This window comes from Oncorhynchus mykiss, chromosome 29, assembly GCF_057628025.1.
Source record: "Oncorhynchus mykiss isolate SJ-2025 chromosome 29, ASM5762802v1, whole genome shotgun sequence".
NCBI classification, from domain to species: domain Eukaryota; kingdom Metazoa; phylum Chordata; class Actinopteri; order Salmoniformes; family Salmonidae; genus Oncorhynchus; species Oncorhynchus mykiss.
In genome coordinates, this window is record NC_143050.1 from 41,492,475 (window position 1) to 41,516,164 (window position 23,690).

The 23,690-nt window shown below is 38.5% G+C and overlaps 1 non-coding gene and 1 pseudogene across 2 annotated transcripts; both read left to right on the top strand.

Moving 5' to 3' along the window:
• Positions 1-2,978: 2,978 nt before the first annotated feature.
• LOC110509559 (large ribosomal subunit protein eL37-like) lies at positions 2,979-16,281 on the top strand (annotated as a pseudogene). Its single transcript, XR_016493455.1, has 4 exons — positions 2,979-3,066; positions 3,755-3,894; positions 11,622-11,706; positions 16,170-16,281. The product of XR_016493455.1 is annotated as a large ribosomal subunit protein eL37-like (transcript).
• LOC118945709 (small nucleolar RNA SNORD72) lies at positions 3,603-3,681 on the top strand. Its single transcript, XR_005040824.1, has one exon. It is a non-coding gene; the product is annotated as a small nucleolar RNA SNORD72 (small nucleolar RNA).
• Positions 16,282-23,690: the final 7,409 nt, after the last annotated feature.

A 23,690-nucleotide genomic window follows, 5' to 3' on the forward strand; every position in this document is an offset into this window, starting at 1 on the left:
CGACAATGCAGTAATAACAAGTAATCTAACTAACAATTCCAAAACTACTGTCTTGTACACAGTGTAAGGGGATAAGGAATATGTACATAAGGATATATGAATGAGTGATGGTACAGAGCAGCATAGGCAAGATACAGTAGATGGTATCGAGTACAGTATGTACAAATGAGATGAGTATGTAAACAAAGTGGCATAGTTTAAAGTGGCTAGTGATATATTTACATCATTTCCCATCAATTCCCATTATTAAAGTGGCTGGAGTTGAGTCAGTGTCAGTGTCAGTGTGTTGTATATACAAGTATATACAATTGAAGTCGGAAGTTTACCTACACTTTGGTTGGAGTCATTAAAACTCGTTTTTCAACCACTCCACAAATTTCTTGTTAACAAACTATAGTCTTGGCAAGTCGGTTAGGACATCTACTTTGTGCATGACACAAGTCATTTTTACAACAATTGATACAGATAGATTATTTCACTTATAATTCACAATTGCAGTGGGTCAGAAGTTGACATACACTAAGTTGACTGTGCCTTTAAACAGCTTGGAAAATTCCAGAAAATGATGTCATGGCTTTAGAAGCTTCTGATAGGCTAATTGACATCATTTGAGTCAATTGCAGGTGTACCTGTGGATGTATTTCAAGACCTACCTTCAAACTCAGTGCCTCTTTGCTTAACATAATTGGAAAATTAAAAGAAATCAGCCAAGACATCAGAAAATAAAATGGTAGACCTCCAAGTCTGGTTCATCCTTGGGAGCAATTTACAAATACCTGAAGGTACCACGTTCATCTGTACAAACAATAGTACGCAAGTATAAACACCATGGGACCACGCAGCCCTCATACCGCTCAGGAAGGAGATGTGTTCTTTCTCCTAGAGATGAACATACTTTGGTGCGAAAAGTGCTAATCAATCCAAGAACAACAGCAAAGGACCTTGTGAAGATGCTGGAGGAAACAGGTACAAAGTATCTATATCCACAGTAAAACAGGTCATATATCGACATAACCTGAAAGGCCGCTCAGCAAGGAAGAAGCCACTGCTCCAAAACCGCCATAAAAAAAGCCAGACTACGGTTTGCAACTGCACATGGGGACAAAGATCGTACTTTTTGGAGAAATGTCCTCTGGTCTGATGAAACAAAAATAGAACTGTTTGGCCATAATGACCATCGTTATGTTTGGAGGAAAAATGGGGAGGCTTGCAAGCTGAAGAACACCATCCCACCGTGAAGCACGGGGTGGCAGCATCGTGTTGTGGGGGTGCTTTGCTGCAGGAGGGACTGGTGCACTTCACAAAATAGATGGCATCATGAGGTAGAAAAATTATATGGATATATTGAAGCAACATCTCAATATATCAGTCAGGAATTTAAAGTTTGGTCGCAAATGGGTCTTCCAAATGGACAATGACCCCAAGCATACTTCCAAAGTTTTTCAAAATGTCTTAAGGACAACAAAGTCAAGGTATTGGAGTGGTCATCACAAAGCCCTGACCTCAATCCCATAGGAAATTTGTGGGCAGAACTGAAAAAGCATGTGTGAGCAAGGAGGCCTTACAAACCTGACTCAGTTACACCAGCTCTGTCAGGAGGAATGGGCCAGAATTCACCTAACTTATTGTGGGAAGCTTGTGGTAGTTTGACCCAAATTAAACCATTTAAAGGCAATGCTACCAAATACTAATTGAGTGTATGTAAACTTCTGACCCACTGGGAATGTGATGAAAGAAATAAAAGCTGAAATAAATCATTCTCTCTACTATTATTCTGACATTTCACGTTCTTAAAATAAAGTGGTGATCTTAACTGACCTAAGACATGGAATTTTTACTAGGATTAAATGGCAGGAATTGTGAAAAACTTAGTTTAAATGTACTTAACTAAGGTGTATGTAAACTAGCGACTTCAACTGTAAATATGTGGTGTGTGTGTATAAACAGTGTCACTGAAATACAATGTACAGTCGTAGAAATATTAGAATGAACTGTTGGTGATACAGTATTTAAATACACAGTGTGAAACGGCCCACTGGGCACACATTGGTTGAATCAACGTTGTTTTCACATCATTTCAATGAAGTTGCGTTGAACCAATGTGGAAACGATGTTGAATTGATGTCTGTACCCAGTGGGGGAAGTGTCCAGGGGTTCAATCAAATCATTTCTGGGTAACAGTTAAGTAGATTACTGCAATAGTTTTCCATTAAAAGGTAAAAAAGCAACAAAAATATTGCTTGGACTGTCTGGGAGTGGTCTGAGTGAGGGACCTAATTGGAGGGACCTAACACTTTTACAGTGTTTCATTAGCTGTTGTACAATACAAAACAGGAAAACAGAATTTTGACTTCACTGGGCCTTCCAGGATACAAGTTAATTCTGTTTATTCTCTGGGGACAAAATGTCAAATAGAGGTGCTTATATGTGTCATTTTTCACGGCATGTACAAGTGTGAAATGGAAATGTGTATTTTGCAAATCCCAACTCCCCCTGAGAGTGGGGTCACAGCCAGGGGTCAGTCATTAATGACTGATTGAAATTGATTGTCTTGGATGCAACTCCACCTGTGTAAAGTCTTTGAAAGCATATATTTTATGGTGTTCATGCAGTAGGCCTAGGCCTTGTATAGACTCATTGAAACGTTGTGAATGCCTTATCTTGATAGGCTAAGGAAGAAACCTGTGCATTCATATCCATTTCAGAAGCAACCTATGGAAGTAGCCAAGATAGAATACTTTTTCAATTATATCCTTCCATTCCTTGAAGTAATCACTGATCCGACATGATTTGATGGGTAAGGCAGAGAAGGAATTATGTATTTAAATTATTCAAACCGGCCCTCTCAGTCATTAGGCAAAACCGACCAATTTGCCTAAAGTACATAAATTAATGTTTACACCCTTAGTTGGTAGCGGGCAACTTAGTAGGCTACTCATGGAGTGAAAAGCTTGTCCTAATTAAGGGGGCTTATTTTACTGTTACACCGGAACAACCTCGGTTCTGATTTACCGCAACACCAAGACCTTTTCCGGTCTCTTTCCACACACCCACAGTAAGAAAATGGTGAGTGATGAAATTTGTCAGAGATGGATCTTACAACATCTATTTATTTATTTATTATTTTATTTTTCAAGAAATCGTAGTAGCTTACGACTTATAATCAATGGTAATGGGTTCTCATTTATATTGTTTTTGGTGAAACGTTAGATGGTGTAGAAAAACCGGTAAACAACTTGGCTAACTAGTCAACTAACGTTATACAGCAATGGAGGCATTGGTTTATTTTTGTGTATGTTTTGGGGTTAGCTAGCTAGTTGGCTCAAGGTAAATAAGCCATTCTACAAACCACAACATTCCCGCCTTTCTTTGTGTAGCTAATTCCCTCTAATTAACTAGTTATGAGTTGTTTTGGTGAAATGTTGCTAGTTGGAAGTGTTAGTCTATTATGCCACTTTTCTAGGTAGCTAACGTTACCGCTAGCTAGCGAAGTTACCAGGAAGTTGGATAGAAACGTTAGTAGTGCAGCTTAAATACCTAAGCATGAAATCAGATGTACAACAAATAACTAATTATCTCCTATGAATTATCCATGGGCCATTGTCTTGTCAATGATGTTTTCAATACAAATGTCTGAACATATGAATATCAGTGATTCTTACTTATTGACTGAGACAAGATCCCAACCTCTCCATGCATTTACACCAAACGGCAATGATCTATTTGGCAACATTTTGGTCCTTGTGTGTTTCAGACGAAGGGGACATCGTCCTTCGGAAAGCGGCGCAATAAGACTCATGCTCTATGCCGTCACTGCGGTTCCAAGGCTTACCATCTGCAGAAGTCGTCCTGCGGGAAGTGTGGCTACCCCGAGAAAGAAGCGCAAGAGAAGTTGTAAGTGCCCATGCCATTCCTTGAGATCGATAATTCAGATTATCCATTAATTGAAACTGCTGTATTGTAGTGATGGGATGTTCTGTACTTTTTACCGACTCCAGATCTTTTCAACTCGTTCAGGCAAACGGAAACATCTTTCAACTCATTTCGTTCATTTGATTCAGAAAGGCCCAGAGCACGCAGGACCCCTGACTGCGAACAATGAACTAAAAACTTGAAAGAATCATGATTCTACACACCTCTCGTTCTCCATAGGGGCTATTTGTAGCTGTCATTTGTGACTGAGACTTATAAAACGGTGCTTTGAGGCTACTAAATACAAATACGATTACTTATTGATAGCTTTGAAACAAGGTCTAGTTGCGTCCGGACTAGACTGTGAACAGCTTTTGGCGGAAGGCCTTTGGCTTGACAGGGAGATTAGCACAATATTGTTTGCCAACTGCAGCCCCCCCCCCCCCCCCCCAAACGATTCATTCTCATGTTCAAGTGTTGAGCAGAGGCATGTTCTGGTTTTACAAAGCTGTGTCATCTAACATTCAATAATCAATTAATAGAATTCATTATTTCACCATGCAATCAATTATCAGTTCTAAACATGCGTTTTTCTTTATGCATGATCTATTTTTCCATGAGCACATGATACAGTTTGTCTCCTGAGCCGGAGAGGCGAGTATTAATCCTGTCAGTAAAGTCGTTCATAAAGAATGAATGGTTTACGAACGGCACATCACTACTATATTATCACCAAGATGTCACAGACCTGTGGGTATTCTGTCTCAATATTGAATACCTAGGTTTGTTGGTGCATTGTCTTTCACTTTGTTTGCTTTACTGCTTGCCTTGTTGACTTGTTTTTGAATGTTTGACTGTGCAGCATGAGTCAGTTCATATTTATTACCCATTGTCCTGTCAATTATGTTTTCAATACAAATGTCTGAACATATGCATTTCAGTGATTCTTACTTTAACTCTCCATGCATGCACATAGGATGACAAATTAGGCAAAGACTTTTTTTGTCCCCACATCTGTTGACCCAGGGTGTGTATCACAGTGGCTTATGCTATCTGGGTGATTCGAACATAAGGAAATCAATGGTGGCTGCCATGACAAAAATACTCCTGAATGCATCATTTTGGGAATTTGATTCTCCCGACTGTCTGGCTATTATTTTGGGGATTTGTTAATTTTCAAAGATTTTGATCCCAGAAATATGCAATGTGCATAAATTATTTCTCACAAATTTTGTGCACAAATTTGTTTACATCCCTGTTTGTGAGCATTTCTCCTTTGCTAAAATAATCCATCCACCTGACAGGTGTGTAGGCCTGACCCCGTTTAGTAGACAGTTTGTCGACCAATATTTTTTTTAGTTGAGCAGTGGTGTATGTATATATATGTATGTTAGTGCACACAAGACATCTGTCTGAGTCACACCTGTCTGAGTGGACTATTCCAGTGCGGAGGCGGCATACCAGTAGTACAGTTACTGTTAATTACCATAATTTCTAATCTACAATGTTTGTTTAATTATGGTAACTTCTGTTAATGCATTCAATATATTATTATTTGTTTTACCATTGTCATTGTAGGAGTGGACATGTTGTTTGCAGAGCGCACAACCTAGTCTACACTTGTGAGGAAAAAGTTTTGGTTTATCTCATTCCATTTACGATTGTCAATTTATTCATTGTCTTTTGTTTTAGAGCACTCTTTGAGTAAGGACACAAACCTGATTACGCATAGAACTAGGCCTAGGCTACCTGACCGGCGGGCAAACGTAAGCTTAAAAATGTTGCCATTTGTTAAGGCTGACCCCAATTGGTCGATTGTTTGGTCATTAGGCTGTTGATCGACCGATATTTTTTTTGTCAAGTGGGTGTGTGTGTTTATTTATTTGCACCCAGCTCAGTGAACTAATACATTGCGGAAGCCTAGACTAAAAGCCAATTTAGACTTGATCTGAAAATGTGGTCAGAGGCTGGAGGGTGTGATGCAAAAGCGAAGCCTCCATAGGCATGCAGAGGCCAAATTGAGCTCTTCTACCACATAGCCATGCTCCTCCCAAATTTTCCCCTTTCTCAGTGTTTGAGTGGTCACATTATTTGAAGAGTGCACAACCTATGATGCAATGCAACAAGTTTTGATTTATTTCATTACATTTACGAGTTTTGACAATTTAGCCATTGTCTTTTGTTTGGAGACTGTCAATGTTGAGTAAGGACGCGCACGCATAGAAGTATTATAGCTTATGGCTTATAGGCTACCTGGCCTGCGTGCAAATGCAGGCATATAACTGTGCACATTTGGGGGATCTGTAAGTAGTTCTGATTGGCTTAACGCACCCCCACTAATGGCCTGGAGAGCTTCCCAAAGTAACGTTTTCTACACCTCAAACAGTAAGCAAACAAAGTCAGTTTTTACATCCATTGAGAATTACAATAGTTCCTCAATATGTTTGAAAAATCTTTCCAGCTTACAACTCTGTGTGAAATCGAAAAATGTAATGTTCTGATCCAGTGGACTTGGACAGAAATAGGTTCCGGTACTCATTTTGGGTGATGGCACTATTTTATATTTAGGTGCAGGAGCTCCACAATACTTTTGAGCTAATATTCAATACGATGAACAGGAGCTCAAGCAGTAGAACATTTGAGGTGCCGGTACTCTGCTCCTGTGAGCTCCTGCCCAAGTCAGCACTGCTTCTTATCCCTTGCGTAAATAGCCAGAATATTTTATACAATGTTGAAAGTTCGCTAGTGCAAGCTTTGGGTTAACTTAATAGTTAATCTCAGCAAAAAAAGAAATGTCCCCTCACTGTCAACTGCGTTTATTTTCAGCAAACTTAACGTGTAAATATTTGTACGAACATAAGAGTCAACAACTGAGAAATAAACTGAACAAGTTCCACAGACATGTGACTAACAGAAATTGAATAATGTGTCCCTGAACAAAGGGGGGGGGGGGGGGGGGGGAGTCAAAATCAAAAGTAACAGTCAGTATCTGGTGTGGCCACCAGCTGCATTAAGTACTGCAGTTCATCTCCTCATGGACTGCACCAGATTTACTAGTTCTTGCTCTGAGATGTTACCCCACTCTTCCACCAAGCACCTGCGAATTCCTGGACATTTCTGTGGGGAATGGCCCTAGCCCTCACCCTCCAATCCAACAGGTCCCAGACGTGCCCAATGGGATTGAGATCCGGGCTCATTGCTGGCCATGGCAGAACACTGACATTCCTGTCTTGCAGGAATTCATGCACAGAACGAGCAGTATGGCTGGTGGCATTGTTATGCTGGAGGGTCATGTTAGGATGTGCCTGCAGGAAGAGTACCACATGAGGGAGGAGGATGTCTTCCCTGTAACGCACAGTGTTGAGATTGCCTGCAATGACAACAAGCTCAGTCCGGTGATGCTGTGATACACCGCCCCAGACCATGACGGACCCTCCACCTCCAATCAATCCTGCTCCAGAGTACAAGCCTCGACTATCATTCAACTATAAACGCGAATCCGACCATCGCCCCTGTGAGCGAGAACTGCGACTCGTCAGTGAAGAGCACTTTTTGCCAGTCCTGTCTGGTCCAGCGACGGTGGGTTTGTACCCATAGGCGACGTTGTTGCCGGTGATGTCTGAGGACCTGCCTTACAACAGGCCTACAAGCCCTCAGTCCAGCCTCTCTCAGCCTATTGCACACAGTCTGTGGATCAGCCAATCGTTCACATAACAGAATGCACCACGCGACTGAAGAGAGACGAGACTATCAATTTGCTAGTTACAGCATCAGCGAGCGCTCTGGAAAGACAGTGGGAGAGTGGAAAGATCAGTTTCACATCCATAAGTTTGCCAGGTAACTGACAGCAGCGCGTCCCCTGAACGATAACGTAGAGGTGTAACTGAAAAACAACTGGCATTTGGAAAGTTTGAGGTGAGGGAGAAAGTGTGGTGGAACAAGTACTTAACCATGGTAACAGTATCTTGCTAGCTGGATTGAATTATCCATTAGCGAACCAGAGAAATGTTGACCAACATTAGCCAATTTAACTGATCAAATAATTGAGTTTATGGTGTGAAAATTAGCTGGCTAATACAGTCAGACAGCTAACGCTAGCTAGCTAACGTTAACATCAGATGAGCTAACGTTAGTAATCTTACCCATTCGTTATAATATTAACTGGTAACGTTATAACTTGAATGGCAAGGAGTCGCATAACGCGTTAGTTGCTTACTGGACCCTGGAAATCTGTGTGAAATGTTTAACTAGCTAACATACTACCTGTGAACAAATGTTTTTACAAGGGTAACCTGTCCGTGGCTTAACCTGTCTGGTACAGACAACAGCCAGTGAAATTACAGGTCGCCAAATTCAAAACAGAAATCCCATAATTCAAATTCCTCAAACATACAAATATTATACACCATTTTAAAGATACACTTCTTGTAAATCCAGCCACAGTGTCCTATTTCAAATAGGCTTTACGGCGAAAGCACACCAAACGATTATGTTAGGTCAGCACCTAGTCACAGAAACCCATACAGCCATTTTCCAACCAAGGAGAGTGTCACAAAAGTCAGAAATAGCATTAACATTAATCACTTACCATTGATGATCTTCATCTGTTGGCACTTCCAGGTCTCCATGTTAGACAACAAATGTTTGTTTTGTTCGATAAAGTTCATCTTTATGTCCAAATACCTCCGTTTTGTTGGTACGTTTAGTTCAGAAATCCAATGGCAAAATGTGCGCTCTCAACACCAAGACGAAAGTCAAAAAAGTACAATAAAAGATAGTAGAAACATGTCAAACGATGTTGAAAAGCAATCCTCAGGTTGTTTTTGTCGTAACTAATATTTCAACCGGACAAAAGCTTCGTCAATGCTCCCGATCACACGCTTGGTTCATGTCTGGAAATTTCCACTGTCCTCTCATTGAAAGCGGTGTGTCTCCCTCATTTTTCAGAGTAAAAAGCCTGAAACAATGCCTAAAGACTGGTCACGTGTAGAGGAAGCCATAGAGATTGTGAACTGGGTCCTAAGTCTTTGTATGGTGGATAGGCTTTCAATGGAAAAACAGCCTTTCAAAATAATAGTACTTCCTGGTTGGATTTTCCTCTGGTTTTTGCCTGCCATATCAATTCTGTTATACTCACAGACATTATTTTAACAGTTTTGGAAACTTTAGAGTGTTTTCAATCCAAATCTACTAATTATATGCATATCCTAGCTTATGGGCCTGAGTAGCAGGCAGTTTAATTTGGGCACGCTTTTCATCATATTCCAAATGCTGGATGCCACTAGATGTGACAAGCTGGATGCCACTAGATGTGACAGGAACACCACACACTTTCCCTATTCTCACTTTTTCAATACAGTGGATAAAAAGGGGTATGCGTGGTGTACTCTGCCTGAAAGAGATAAATTATGCCAACAAAAGGTATCATGCTCTGCTGGCACATTGAAGAACATATGTCCGCAGGCAGAAAGTGTCAAATGTAATAATGTGCAGTGTAGCCCAAATATATTGTTTTTCTTGTGTTGAACTTGACAGTAACACTGTCTTAGGTCAGTTAGGATCACCACTTTATTTTAAGAATGTGAAATGTCAGGATAATAGAGAGAATGATTTCTTTCTTTCATCACATTCCCAGTGGGTCAGACATTTACATACACTCAATTAGTATTTGGTAGCATTGCTTTTAAATTGTTTAACTTGGGTCAAACAAGCTTCCCACAATAAGTTGGGTACATTTTGGCCCATTCCTCCTATAACTGAGTCAGGTTTGTAGGCCCCCTTGTTCGCACATGTTTTTTTAAAAAGTTTTCTATAGGATTCAGGTCAGGGCTTTGATGGCCACTCCAATACCTTGACTTTGTCTTTAAGCCATTTTGCCACAACTTTGGAACTTATGCTTGGGGTCATTCTCCATTTGGAAGACCCATTTGCGACGAAGCTTTAACTTCCTGACTGATGTCTTAAGATGCTGCTTCAATATATCCACGTAATTTTCCATCCTCATATTTTATTTTATGAAGTGCACCAGTCCCTCCTGCAGCAAAGCACCCCCACCACATGATGTTGCCACCCCCGTGCTTCACGGTTGGGATGGTGTTCTTCTGCTTGCAAGCCTCCCCCTTTTTCCTCCAAACATAACGATGGTCATTATGGCCAAACAGTTCTATTTTTGTTTCATCAGACCAGTGGACATTTCTCCAAAAAGTACGATCTTTGTCCCCATGTGCAGTTGCAAACCGTAGACTGGCTTTTTTTGGGCGGTTTTGGAGCAGTGGCTTCTTCCTTGCTGAGCGATATTGGACTTGTTTTACTGTGGATATAGATACTTTTGTACCTGTTTCCTCCAGCATCTTCACAAGGTCCTTTGCTGTTGTTCAATATATCCATATACTTTTTCTACCTCATGATGCCATCTATTTTGTGAAGTGCACCAGTTTCTCCTGCAGCAAAGCACCCCCACAACATGATGCTGCCACCCCGTGCTTCACGGTGGGATGGTGTTCTTCAGCTTGCAAGCCTCCCCATTTTTCCTCCAAACATAACGATGGTCATTATGGCCAAACAGTTCTATTTTTGTTTCATCAGACCAGAGGACATTTCTCCAAAAAGTACGATCTTTGTCCCCATGTGCAGTTGCAAACCGTAGACTGGCTTTTTTTGGGCGGTTTTGGAGCAGTGGCTTCTTCCTTGCTGAGCGGCCTTTCAGGTTATGTCGATATAGGACTTGTTTTACTGTGGATATAGATACTTTGTACATGTTTCCTCCAGCATCTTCACAAGGTCCTTTGCTGTTATTCTTGGATTGATTTGCACTTTTCGCTCCAAAGTATGTTCAACTCTAGGAGACAGAATGCGTCTCCATCCTAAGCAGTATGACGGATGCGTGGTCCCATGGTGTTTATACTAGCGTATTATTGTTTGTACAGATGAACGTGGTACCTTCAGGCATTTGTAAATTACTCCCAAGGATGAACCAGACTTGTGGAGGTCTACAATTTTCTGAGGGCTTGGCTGATTTATTTTGATTTTCCCATTATGTCAAGCAAAGATGCACTGAGTTTGAAGGTAGACCTTGAAATACATCCTCAGGTACATCTCCAATTGACTCATGATGTCAATTAGCCTATCAGAAGCTTCTAACGCCATCACATAATTTTCTGGAATTTTCTAAGCTGTTTAAAAGCACAGTCAACTTAGTGTATGTAAACGTCTGACCCACTGCAATTGTGATACAGTGAAATAATCTGTCTGTAAACAATTGTTGGAAAAATGACTTGTGTCATGCACAAAGTAGATTTCCTAACCGACTTGCCAAAACTATAGTTTGTTAACAAGAAATTTGTGGGGTGATTTGAAAAACGAGTTTTAATGACTCCAACCTAAATGTATGTAAACTTCCGACTTCAACTGCACATATGCAGTCCGAAAAAGAAAATAAAAACTTGTGGCAGGTTAGGAGAATTAGGTTAAGGTTGGGAAAAGGTTTAAGGTTTACTAAAATGCTTTAATTGTCTCTTACGCGACTAACACGTATAGCTAAAACCAGGCCTGCCCTGAAGTCTTGGTTTCCATTAATGCACTGGTACTCTATTGTCAAGGATCTGCAAATTAAGGATATTTCGGAATGTTTGCTGATGATAACCATTGCTCCTGTTTTGTGAGATTTCTTTCTGCAGTTTCCGTTTGTGACCTGTCGTCTCTTTCTGTAGACAACTGGAGCGCTAAGGCCAAGAGGAGGAACACCACTGGGACCGGCCGCCTGAGACATCTGAGGGTCGTCTACCGCAGATTCAGGTTAGCACAGTGTAAAGCCAAGGTATACAGTCCTGCTGATTTTTGTCCTTGAAAAGCCAGGGTTGTCTGGTAGGGCACATAGCAAAATGTTTAGCATCTGAAAATGAAGTTCAGGTAGGGTGTTTTCTCCTGTTTCCTGCCCACTGAAGGTGGTGACCATGGTGCATTCCAGCCAATCAGTAACATTAGTGCAAGGAAAAATATAAACCTACAGGATTGTGGGTCTCATGGGCCTGAGTTAATCAAATGTGAAGGACATGCAGGTCATTCTACAATGAGACTACATTTGTGGTGGTTGATGCTCTGCTGAAGTGTTGTCACGGTACCAGAATGTTTTACTTCGATACCAGGTTTAGTATCACCATACTCAATACCATGGCAAAAAGATTTAGCTAGTCACAAAACAACCACTGGGCATCACATTTTTTGCACAATATGTTGGTAACTGGTAGAACAAATAAAATAACAAATTCTTCTTCTGTTCTATATTCAATTTCTTTCAAAAAAAATAAAACACCCTATTAAATAACAGAATAACTTACATTTTCCTTATGCAAAAACATATCTGAGACTCGGAGCATACAAAACAATTTTACTGTTATGTCTAAACTGATTTCAAATGTAATTTGATACACGGTTAATTTGTTAATCTATAGCCATAATATCCGGTTGTTAATTATAGCTAAATAATTTAATGTAGTGTTTTGATAAGTTCATTTCTGAAGCTTCTTTATTACAATAGTCTTCACACCATAGAAATACAGTGGATTTAACACAGCGTACTACGATTCCCAGATTGCATTTCGACTCCCAGGGTTGCTGGCTGGCAGTCTAAATATATTGCTATCATAGCTAAGTTATGAGTGCAACTCAAATTACTTTTTGGTTATAATTCTATTATAACGCTTACATGAATGTCATGCTGAATATAAAGTGCCTTTGGAAAGTATTCAGACCCCTTGACTTTTTCCACATTTTGTTATATTGCAGCCTTTTAAAATGGGTTAAATAAATAAAAAATCAGCAATCTACATACAATACCTAATAATGACATACTGGAAACAGGTTTACATTTTTTTTGCAAATGTATTAAAAATAAAAAAACAAAGGTATTCAGACCTTTTGCTATGATACTCTAAATTGAGCCCAGGAGCATCCTGTTTCTATTGATGTTTCTACAACTTCATTCGAGCCCACCTGTGGTAAATTTAATTTATTGCACATGATTTGGAAAGGCACAAACCTGTCTATATAAGGTCCCACAGTTGACTGTGCATGTCAGAGCTAAAACCGAGCCATGAGGTCGAAGGAATTGTCTGTGGAGCTCCGAGACAGGATTGTGTCGAGGAACAGATCTGGGTAAGGGTACCAAAAAATGTCTGCCGTGTTGAGGGTCCCCAAGAACACTAGCCTCCTACATTCTTAAATGGAAGAAGTTTGGAGCAATCGGGGGAGAAGGGCCTTTGTCAGGGAGGTGAGGTTGGGCGGCAGGGTAGCCTAGTGGTTAGAGCGTTGGACTAGTAACTGGAAGGTTGCAAGTTCAAACCCCCGAGCTGACAATGTCGTTCTGCCCCTGAACAGGCAGTTAACCCACTGTTCCTAGGCTGTCATAGAAAATAAGAATTTGTTCTTAACTGACTTGCCTAGTTAAATAAAGGTAAAATAAAAAGGTGACCAAGAGTTCCTCTGTGGAGATGGGAGAACCTTCCAGAAGGACAACCGGCACTCCACCCATCAGGCCTTTATGGTAGAGCGGCCAGACGGACGCCACTCCTCAGTAAAAAGCCCACTTGGATTTTTGCCAAAAGACACCTGAGGCTAGTAACTACTAGTATGAGCACAGGCTCATACGCAGACAAAAAATACAAATTGTATCCGTAAAGTAAATAGAAACATGTCAAACCATGTTTTTATTCAATCCTCGGGTTGTTTTTAGCTTAAATGATCTATAATATTTCAACCGGATTGCGCATGAAAAAGCTCGGTGACACGTCAGGGTCCACACATTCAGACTGATCTTACTCCCTCATTTATAAGAATACAAGCCTGAAAAAAAAACTTCCTGGCTGGATTTTTCTCAGGTTTTCGCCTGCCAAATCAGTTTTGTTATACTCACAGACACTTATGTTAACAGTTTTGGAAACTTAGTGTTTTCTATCCAAATCTACCAGTTACAGTGCCTTGCGAAAGTATTCGGCCCCCTTGAACTTTGCGGCCTTTTGCCACATTTCAGGCTTCAAACATAAAGATATTAAACTGTATTTTTTTGTTAAGTTAATACTTTGTAGCGCCACCTTTTGCTGCGATTACAGCTGTAAGTCACTTGGGGTATGTCTCTATCAGTTTTGCACATCGAGAGACTGAATTTTTTTCCCATTCCTCCTTGCAAAACAGCTTGAGCTCAGTGAGGTTGGATGGAGAGCATTTGTGAACAGCAGTTTTCAGTTCTTTCCACAGATTCTCGATTGGATTCAGGTCTGGACTTTGACTTGGCCATTCTAACACCTGGATATGTTTATTTTTGAACCATTCCATTGTAGATTTTGCTTTATGTTTTGGATCATTGTCTTGTTGGAAGACAAATCTCCGTCCCAGTGTCAGGTCTTTTGCATACTCCATCAGGTTTTCTTCCAGAATGGTCCTGTATTTGGCTCCATCCATCTTCCCATCAATTTTAACCATCTTCCCTGTCCCTGCTGAAGAAAAGCAGGCCCAAACCATGATGCTGCCACCACCATGTTTGACAGTTGGGATGGTGTGTTCAGGGTGATGAGCTGTGTTGCTTTTACGCCAAACATAACGTTTTGCATTGTTGCCAAAAAGTTCCAATTTGGTTTCATCTGACCAGAGCACCTTCTTCCACATGTTTGGTGTGTCTCCCAGGTGGCTTGTGGCAAACTTTAAACAACACTTTTTATGGATATCTTTAAGAAATGGCTTTCTTCTTGCCACTCTTCCATAAAGGCCAGATTTGTGCAATATACGACTGATTGTTGTCCTATGGACAGAGTCTCCCACCTCAGCTGTAGATCTCTGCAGTTCATCCAGAGTGATCATGGGCCTCTTGGCTGCATCTCTGATCAGTCTTCTCCTTGTATGAGCTGAAAGTTTAGAGGGACGGCCAGGTCTTGGTAGATTTGCAGTGGTCTTATACTCCTTCCATTTCAATATTATCGCTTGCACAGTGCTCCTTGGGATGTTTAAAGCTTGGGAAATCTTTTTGTATCCAAATCCGGCTTTAAACTTCTTCACAACAGTATCTCGGACCTGCCTGGTGTGTTCCTTGCTCTTCATGATGCTCTCTGCACTTTTAACGGACCTCTGAGACTATCACAGTGCAGGTGCATTTATACGGAGACTTGATTACACACAGGTGGATTGTATTTATCATCATTAGTCATTTAGGTCAACATTGGATCATTCAGAGATCCTCACTGAACTTCTGGAGAGAGTTTGCTGCACTGAAAGTAAAGGGGCTGAATAATTTTGCACGCCCAATTGTTCAGTTTTTGGTTTGTTAAAAAAGTTTGAAATTTCCAATAAATGTCGTTCCACTTCATGATTGTGTCCCACTTGTTGTTGATTCTTCACAAACAAATACCGTTTTATATCTTTATGTTTGAAACCTGAAATGGGGCAAAAGGTCGCAAAGTTCAAGGGGGCCGAATACATTCGCAAGGCACTGTACATGCATATCATATCTTCTGGGCCCGAGTAGCAGGCGGTTTAATTTGGGCGTGCTTTTCATCCAAAATTCCGAATGCTGCCCCCTACCCTAGAGAGTAGCTTGCACTTTGTCAGCTGCATGTGCAAGTAGCCTGGCTAGCTTACTACTGCCCCCTTGAACATTCAGACAAATTACTCGACATTGATCCTCTCAATCCTTATGACACATTTGAAAGATGTACCGAAAGTAACAAAGTCTAGTACCAAACCGTTTTTCATGTTCTAGTATCGAAAAAGTACAGAAGTTTCAGTAGATTGTGCAACACTACTCTGCTATATCAAATCAAATCAAATTTTATGGAATCATTCTTTGCTCCTGGTTGTGTAGCCCAATAAGCCACTATCAGCCTGTGCTCCGTTAAAGCTGTTGCTTGGAAATAATGCTAGCTGAAATTAGTTTGACACAAAATAAATGTCTGAACAAATTAGTTCAGTGATTCTAAATGTTTTTACTGAGGCGAGCTTCACTCTGCCATCAGTTGTGAACTAGGTTCCATATAAAACTATTTATTCTGCTATGTTTGCTTATTGCCATCTATTATTTAGTTTGTTCAGCAGTACTGTACATGCACCCAACAGACTTCCACAGGGCTGGGTACAAATAACACCACAACCTGGTAAAGACTCTTTGTGACTGAATGAAAAGTTGCCATATAGCGTAGGTGAGCAATAAGGTTACTTTTTGAGTCTTCTATGTAATGTACAGATGTCTTATTTTCTTTTCCCATCCTTTTCAGGAATGAGTTCTGGGAAGGGACCACCCCCAAGCCCAGGCGTGTTGCAGTGGCTGCCTCCAGCTCGTCCTAGACACACTTTGGGTTCACTTTAATAAATGTGCTGTTGGTTAAAGTTGTCTTATCCGTTTCTTCAGTATTACATTAACCATCCATTAACTCTTTAACAATCTTAGCTGCATATTTGATAAATGTAATTGTAGTGGAGTTAACAATTCCCAATTTATATTTATTCTACCTGGATTTTAAATGAAGAGACAAATGAAGTGTGTTTCTGTCAAGTTTTTAAGTTAGTGCAAGCATTCAGTACCACTCTTGACATTGCCCATAACAACCATAGAAATGGTATGGATGAGACATATTCCCACCCCACATAATTCTCAAAAGGTTATGTAAAGATGTTTCAGTGGTGCAGTGTACAATCAAGATTGAGATGGCAATAATAGAACAAATATGTGTTGCTGAATCAAATCCTCCGTCTGTGGTGTTAGGTTCTGAACCGAGTAAAACTCAAACGAAGTTTATTTACCCACTGGGTCATACAGCTGCAAAGACAACATACAAGCACATATTTATACCTTCCAACAAGGTGTAAATCTTCTTGCATGTTTAAGAAGGACATTATTCTCTGTTAGTCCGTAACTCTGTAGGTTCCTCTTACTGGTGTTGTCATGGCCCTGCCTAAATCTAGGACCCTCAAAGGTGTGGAAATGTTTGAGGTCTATAATCGGATGGACTTCGGGGTGGGTCTCTGTAGCCCCCCTCCCAGCATTGTCTTCTCCATCTGTTGGCCTTATCTCGAGTTGAATTCCACATCCCTCATGGTCTTGATTCCTCAGCAACTGGTCTGTCTTATCAAGAACTGATACTAGCCTTTTGCAATTTGCCTCAGAAACATACATATTCAACAATAACATATTTGAACAGATATCAACTTTGTGCACTACCCCTGTTCTCAATCAGTAATTTTCCACACACCTAGTTCCCCTTGACCCCTAACATTCCTTATACATGTAATTAATCAGTTAAGTATGTAATGTTATAGTATGGTAACATGAATACATTTTTTTAAGCTAGAATCCAACAGTGGTTTTCAGACCTTGTCTCCTGGACCCACAGATGTTTTGCAATTTTATTGTAGCCCCAGGGCTTGATTGACAAGTATAATCATGTGCGCTAGGGTGGGAATAGTTCAAATATATGGACTGGCTGGGGGGGTCCCTGAGGTGAGCAAACAAAATTACTTACAGAAAAATATCCACAGTGTTCCTATCATCTAGTTTAGACAGTACTTCAAAAAAAAAAATACGGACAGAGTGCATCAAACATGATTTAGACCTTGTTTATGGAAAAGTGTTTATTTCTGTATTTCAAGGTTGCTACTTGATGATAATTGTCCACAGTGTATCATCTAGTTTAAACAGTACTGCAAAAATGTTACTTGCAGAGTGCATCAAACATGATTTAGACCGTTTTCATGGAAAAGTGTTTATTTCTGTATTTCATGGTTGCAACTTGCTGAAAATTGTCCACATTGTTCCTATCATCTACTTAAAACACTCCTGCAAAAATGTTACTTACAGAGTGCATCAAACATGATGTAGACCTTGTTTATGGAAAATTGTTTATTTCTGTATTTCAAGGTTGCAACTTGATGAAAATTGTCCACAGTGTATCATCTAGCTTAAACAGTAATGCAAAAATCTTAACAATTGTCCACAGTGTTCCTAACATCTAGTTTAAACAGTACTGCAAAAATGTTACTTACAGAGTGCATCAAACACGATTTAGACCATGTTTATGGAAAAGTGTTTATTTCTGTATTTCAAGGTTGCATCTTGCTTACAAATGTCCACCGTGTTCCTAACATCTAGTTTAAACAGTCCTGCAAAACATAATTCTTAGAGTGCATCAAACATGATTTAGACCGTTTGCATGGAAAAGTGTTTATTTCTGTATTTCAAGGTTGCATCTTGATGAAAAATATCCACAGTGTTCCTATCATCTAGTTTAGACAGAACTTCAAAATAAATTACGGACAGAGTGCATCAAACATGATTTAGACCTTGTTTATGGAAAAGTGTTTATTTCTGTATTTCATGGTTGCAACTTGTTGAAAATTGTCCAAAGTGTTCCTATCATATAGTTTAAACAGTACAGCAAAAATTTTAGTTACAGAGTGCATCAAACATGATTTAGACCATTTTCATGGAAAAGTGTTTATTTCTGTATTTCAAGGTGGCAACTTGATGAAAATTGTCCACAGTGTTCCTATCATCTAGTTTAAACAGTACTGCAAAAATGTTACTTTACAGAGTGCATCAAACATGATTTAGACCATTTTCATGGAAAGGTGTTTATTTCTGTATTTCAAGGTTGCAACTTGCTGAAAATTGTCCACAGTGTTCCTATCATCTACTTAAAACACTCCTGCAAAAATGTTACTTACAGAGTGCATCAAACATGATGTAGACCTTGTTTATGGAAAATTGTTTATTTCTGTATTTCAAGGTTGCAACTTGATGAAAATTGTCCACAGTGTATCATCTAGCTTAAACAGTAATGCAAAAATCTTAACAATTGTCCACAGTGTTCCTAACATCTAGTTTAAACAGTACTGCAAAAATGTTACTTACAGAGTGCATCAAACACGATTTAGACCATGTTTATGGAAAAGTGTTTATTTCTGTATTTCAAGGTTGCATCTTGCTTACAAATGTCCACCGTGTTCCTAACATCTAGTTTAAACAGTCCTGCAAAACATAATTCTTAGAGTGCATCAAACATGATTTAGACCGTTTTCATGGAAAAGTGTTTATTTCTGTATTTCAAGGTTGCAACTTGATGAAAATTTTCCACAGTGTTCCTATCATCTAGTTTAAACAATACAGCAAAAATGTTACTTACAGAGTGCATCAAACATGATTTAGACCGTTTGCATGGAAAAGTGTTTATTTCTGTATTTCAAGGTTGCATCTTGATGAAAAATATCCACAGTGTTCCTATCATCTAGTTTAGACAGAACTTCAAAATAAATTACGGACAGAGTGCATCAAACATGATTTAGACCTTGTTTATGGAAAAGTGTTTATTTCTGTATTTCATGGTTGCAACTTGATGAAAATTGTCCAAAGTGTTCCTATCATATAGTTTAAACAGTACAGCAAAAATGTTAGTTACAGAGTGCATCAAACATGATTTAGACCATTTTCATGGAAAAGTGTTTATTTCTGTATTTCAAGGTGGCAACTTGATGAAAATTGTCCACAGTGTTCCTATCATCTACTTTAAACACTCCTGCAAAAATGTTACTTACAGAGTGCATCAAACATGATTTAGACCTTGTTTATGGAAAATTGTTTATTTTTGTATTTCAAGGTTGCAACTTGCTGAAAATTGTCCACAGTGTTCCTATCATCTACTTTAAACACTCCTGCAAAAATGTTACTTACAGAGTGCATCAAACATGATTTAGACCGTTTTCATGAAAAATATTTATTTCTGTATTTCAAGGTTGCAACTTGATGAAAATTGTCCACAGTGTTCCTATCATCTAGTTTAAACAATACAGCAAAAATGTTACTTACAGAGTGCATCAAACATGATTTAGACCGTTTGCATGGAAAGGTGTTTATTTCTGTATTTCAAGGTTGCATCTTGATGAAAAATATCCACAGTGTTCCTATCATCTAGTTTAAACAATACAGCAAAAATGTTACTTACAGAGTGCATCAAACATGATTTAGACCGTTTTCATGGAAAAGCGTTTATTTCTGTATTTCAAGGTTGCAACTTGCTGAAAATTGTCCACAGTGTTCCTATCATCTAGTTTAAACAATACAGCAAAAATGTTACTTACAGAGTGCATCAAACATGATTTAGACCTTGTTTATGGAAAAGTGTTTATTTCTGTATTTCAAGGTTGCAACTTGTTGAAAAATATCCACAGTGTTCCTATCATCTAGTTTAGACAGTACTTCAAAAAAAAATACGGACAGAGTGCATCAAACATGATTTAGACCTTGTTTATGGAAAAGTGTTTATTTTTGTACTTGAAGTTTGCATCTTGCTGAAAATTGTCCACAGTGTTCCTATCATCTACTTTAAACACTCCTGCAAAAATGTTACTTACAGAGTGCATCAAACATGATTTAGACCGTTTTCATGGAAAAGCGTTTATTTCTGTATTTCAAGGTTGCAACTTGCTGAAAATTGTCCACAGTGTTCCTATCATCTAGTTTAAACAATACAGCAAAAATGTTACTTACAGAGTGCATCAAACATGATTTAGACCTTGTTTATGGAAAAGTGTTTATTTTTGTATTTGAAGTTTGCATCTTGCTTACAATTGTCCACAGTGTTCCTAACATCTACTTTAAACAGTCCTGCAAAACAAAATACTTAGGGTGCATCAAACATGATTTCGACCTTGTTTATGGAAAAGTGTTTATTTCTGTATTTCAAGGTTGCAACTTGCTGAAAAATATCCACAGTGTTCCTATCATCTAGTTTAGACAGTACTTCAAAAGAAATTACGGACAGAGTGCATCAAACATGATTTAGACCATTTTCATGGAAAAGTGTTTATTTCTGTATTTCATGGTTGCAACTTGCTGAAAATTGTCCACATTGTTCCTATCATCTACTTAAAACACTCCTGCAAAAATGTTACTTACAGAGTGCATCAAACATGATGTAGACCTTGTTTATGGAAAATTGTTTATTTCTGTATTTCAAGGTTGCAACTTGATGAAAATTGTCCACAGTGTATCATCTAGCTTAAACAGTAATGCAAAAATCTTAACAATTGTCCACAGTGTTCCTAACATCTAGTTTAAACAGTACTGCAAAAATGTTACTTACAGAGTGCATCAAACACGATTTAGACCATGTTTATGGAAAAGTGTTTATTTCTGTATTTCAAGGTTGCATCTTGCTTACAAATGTCCACCGTGTTCCTAACATCTAGTTTAAACAGTCCTGCAAAACATAATTCTTAGAGTGCATCAAACATGATTTAGACCATTTTCATGGAAAAGTGTTTATTTCTGTATTTCAAGGTTGCAACTTGCTGAAAAATATCCACAGTGTTCCTATCATCTAGTTTAGACAGTACTTCAAAAGAAATTAAGGACAGAGTGCATCAAACATGATTTAGACCGTTTTCATGGAAAAGTGTTTATTTCTGTATTTCATGGTTGCAACTTGCTGAAAATTGTCCACATTGTTCCTATCATCTACTTAAAACACTCCTGCAAAAATTTTACTTACAGAGTGCATCAAACATGATTTAGACCGTTTTCATGGAAAAGTGTTTATTTCTGTATTTCAAGGTTGCAACTTGATAAAAATTGTCCACAGTGTTCCTATCATATAGTTTAAACAATACAGCAAAAATGTTACTTACAGAGTGCATCAAACATGATTTAGACCGTTTGCATGGAAAAGTGTTTATTTCTGTATTTCAAGGTTGCATCTTGATGAAAAATATCCACAGTGTTCCTATCATCTAGTTTAAACAATACAGCAAAAATGTTACTTACAGAGTGCATCAAACATGATTTAGACCGTTTTCATGGAAAAGCGTTTATTTCTGTATTTCAAGGTTGCAACTTGCTGAAAATTGTCCACAGTGTTCCTATCATCTAGTTTAAACAATACAGCAAAAATGTTACTTACAGAGTGCATCAAACATGATTTAGACCTTGTTTATGGAAAAGTGTTTATTTCTGTATTTCAAGGTTGCAACTTGCTGAAAAATATCCACAGTGTTCCTATCATCTAGTTTAGACAGTACTTCAAAAAAAATTACGGACAGAGTGCATCAAACATGATTTAGACCTTGTTTATGGAAAAGTGTTTATTTTTGTACTTGAAGTTTGCATCTTGCTGAAAATTGTCCACAGTGTTCCTATCATCTACTTTAAACACTCCTGCAAAAATGTTACTTACAGAGTGCATCAAACATGATTTAGACCGTTTTCATGGAAAAGCGTTTATTTCTGTATTTCAAGGTTGCAACTTGCTGAAAATTGTCCACAGTGTTCCTATCATCTAGTTTAAACAATACAGCAAAAATGTTACTTACAGAGTGCATCAAACATGATTTAGACCTTGTTTATGGAAAAGTGTTTATTTTTGTATTTGAAGTTTGCATCTTGCTTACAATTGTCCACAGTGTTCCTAACATCTACTTTAAACAGTCCTGCAAAACAAAATACTTAGGGTGCATCAAACATGATTTCGACCTTGTTTATGGAAAAGTGTTTATTTCTGTATTTCAAGGTTGCAACTTGCTGAAAAATATCCACAGTGTTCCTATCATCTAGTTTAGACAGTACTTCAAAAGAAATTACGGACAGAGTGCATCAAACATGATTTAGACCGTTTTCATGGAAAAGTGTTTATTTCTGTATTTCATGGTTGCAACTTGCTGAAAATTGTCCACATTGTTCCTATCATCTACTTAAAACACTCCTGCAAAAATGTTACTTACAGAGTGCATCAAACATGATGTAGACCTTGTTTATGGAAAATTGTTTATTTCTGTATTTCAAGGTTGCAACTTGATGAAAATTGTCCACAGTGTATCATCTAGCTTAAACAGTAATGCAAAAATCTTAACAATTGTCCACAGTGTTCCTATCATATAGTTTAAACAGTACAGCAAAAATTTTAGTTACAGAGTGCATCAAACATGATTTAGACCATTTTCATGGAAAAGTGTTTATTTCTGTATTTCAAGGTGGCAACTTGATGAAAATTGTCCACAGTGTTCCTATCATCTAGTTTAAACAGTACTGCAAAAATGTTACTTTACAGAGTGCATCAAACATGATTTAGACCATTTTCATGGAAAGGTGTTTATTTCTGTATTTCAAGGTTGCAACTTGCTGAAAATTGTCCACAGTGTTCCTATCATCTACTTAAAACACTCCTGCAAAAATGTTACTTACAGAGTGCATCAAACATGATGTAGACCTTGTTTATGGAAAATTGTTTATTTCTGTATTTCAAGGTTGCAACTTGATGAAAATTGTCCACAGTGTATCATCTAGCTTAAACAGTAATGCAAAAATCTTAACAATTGTCCACAGTGTTCCTAACATCTAGTTTAAACAGTACTGCAAAAATGTTACTTACAGAGTGCATCAAACACGATTTAGACCATGTTTATGGAAAAGTGTTTATTTCTGTATTTCAAGGTTGCATCTTGCTTACAAATGTCCACCGTGTTCCTAACATCTAGTTTAAACAGTCCTGCAAAACATAATTCTTAGAGTGCATCAAACATGATTTAGACCGTTTTCATGGAAAAGTGTTTATTTCTGTATTTCAAGGTTGCAACTTGATGAAAATTTTCCACAGTGTTCCTATCATCTAGTTTAAACAATACAGCAAAAATGTTACTTACAGAGTGCATCAAACATGATTTAGACCGTTTGCATGGAAAAGTGTTTATTTCTGTATTTCAAGGTTGCATCTTGATGAAAAATATCCACAGTGTTCCTATCATCTAGTTTA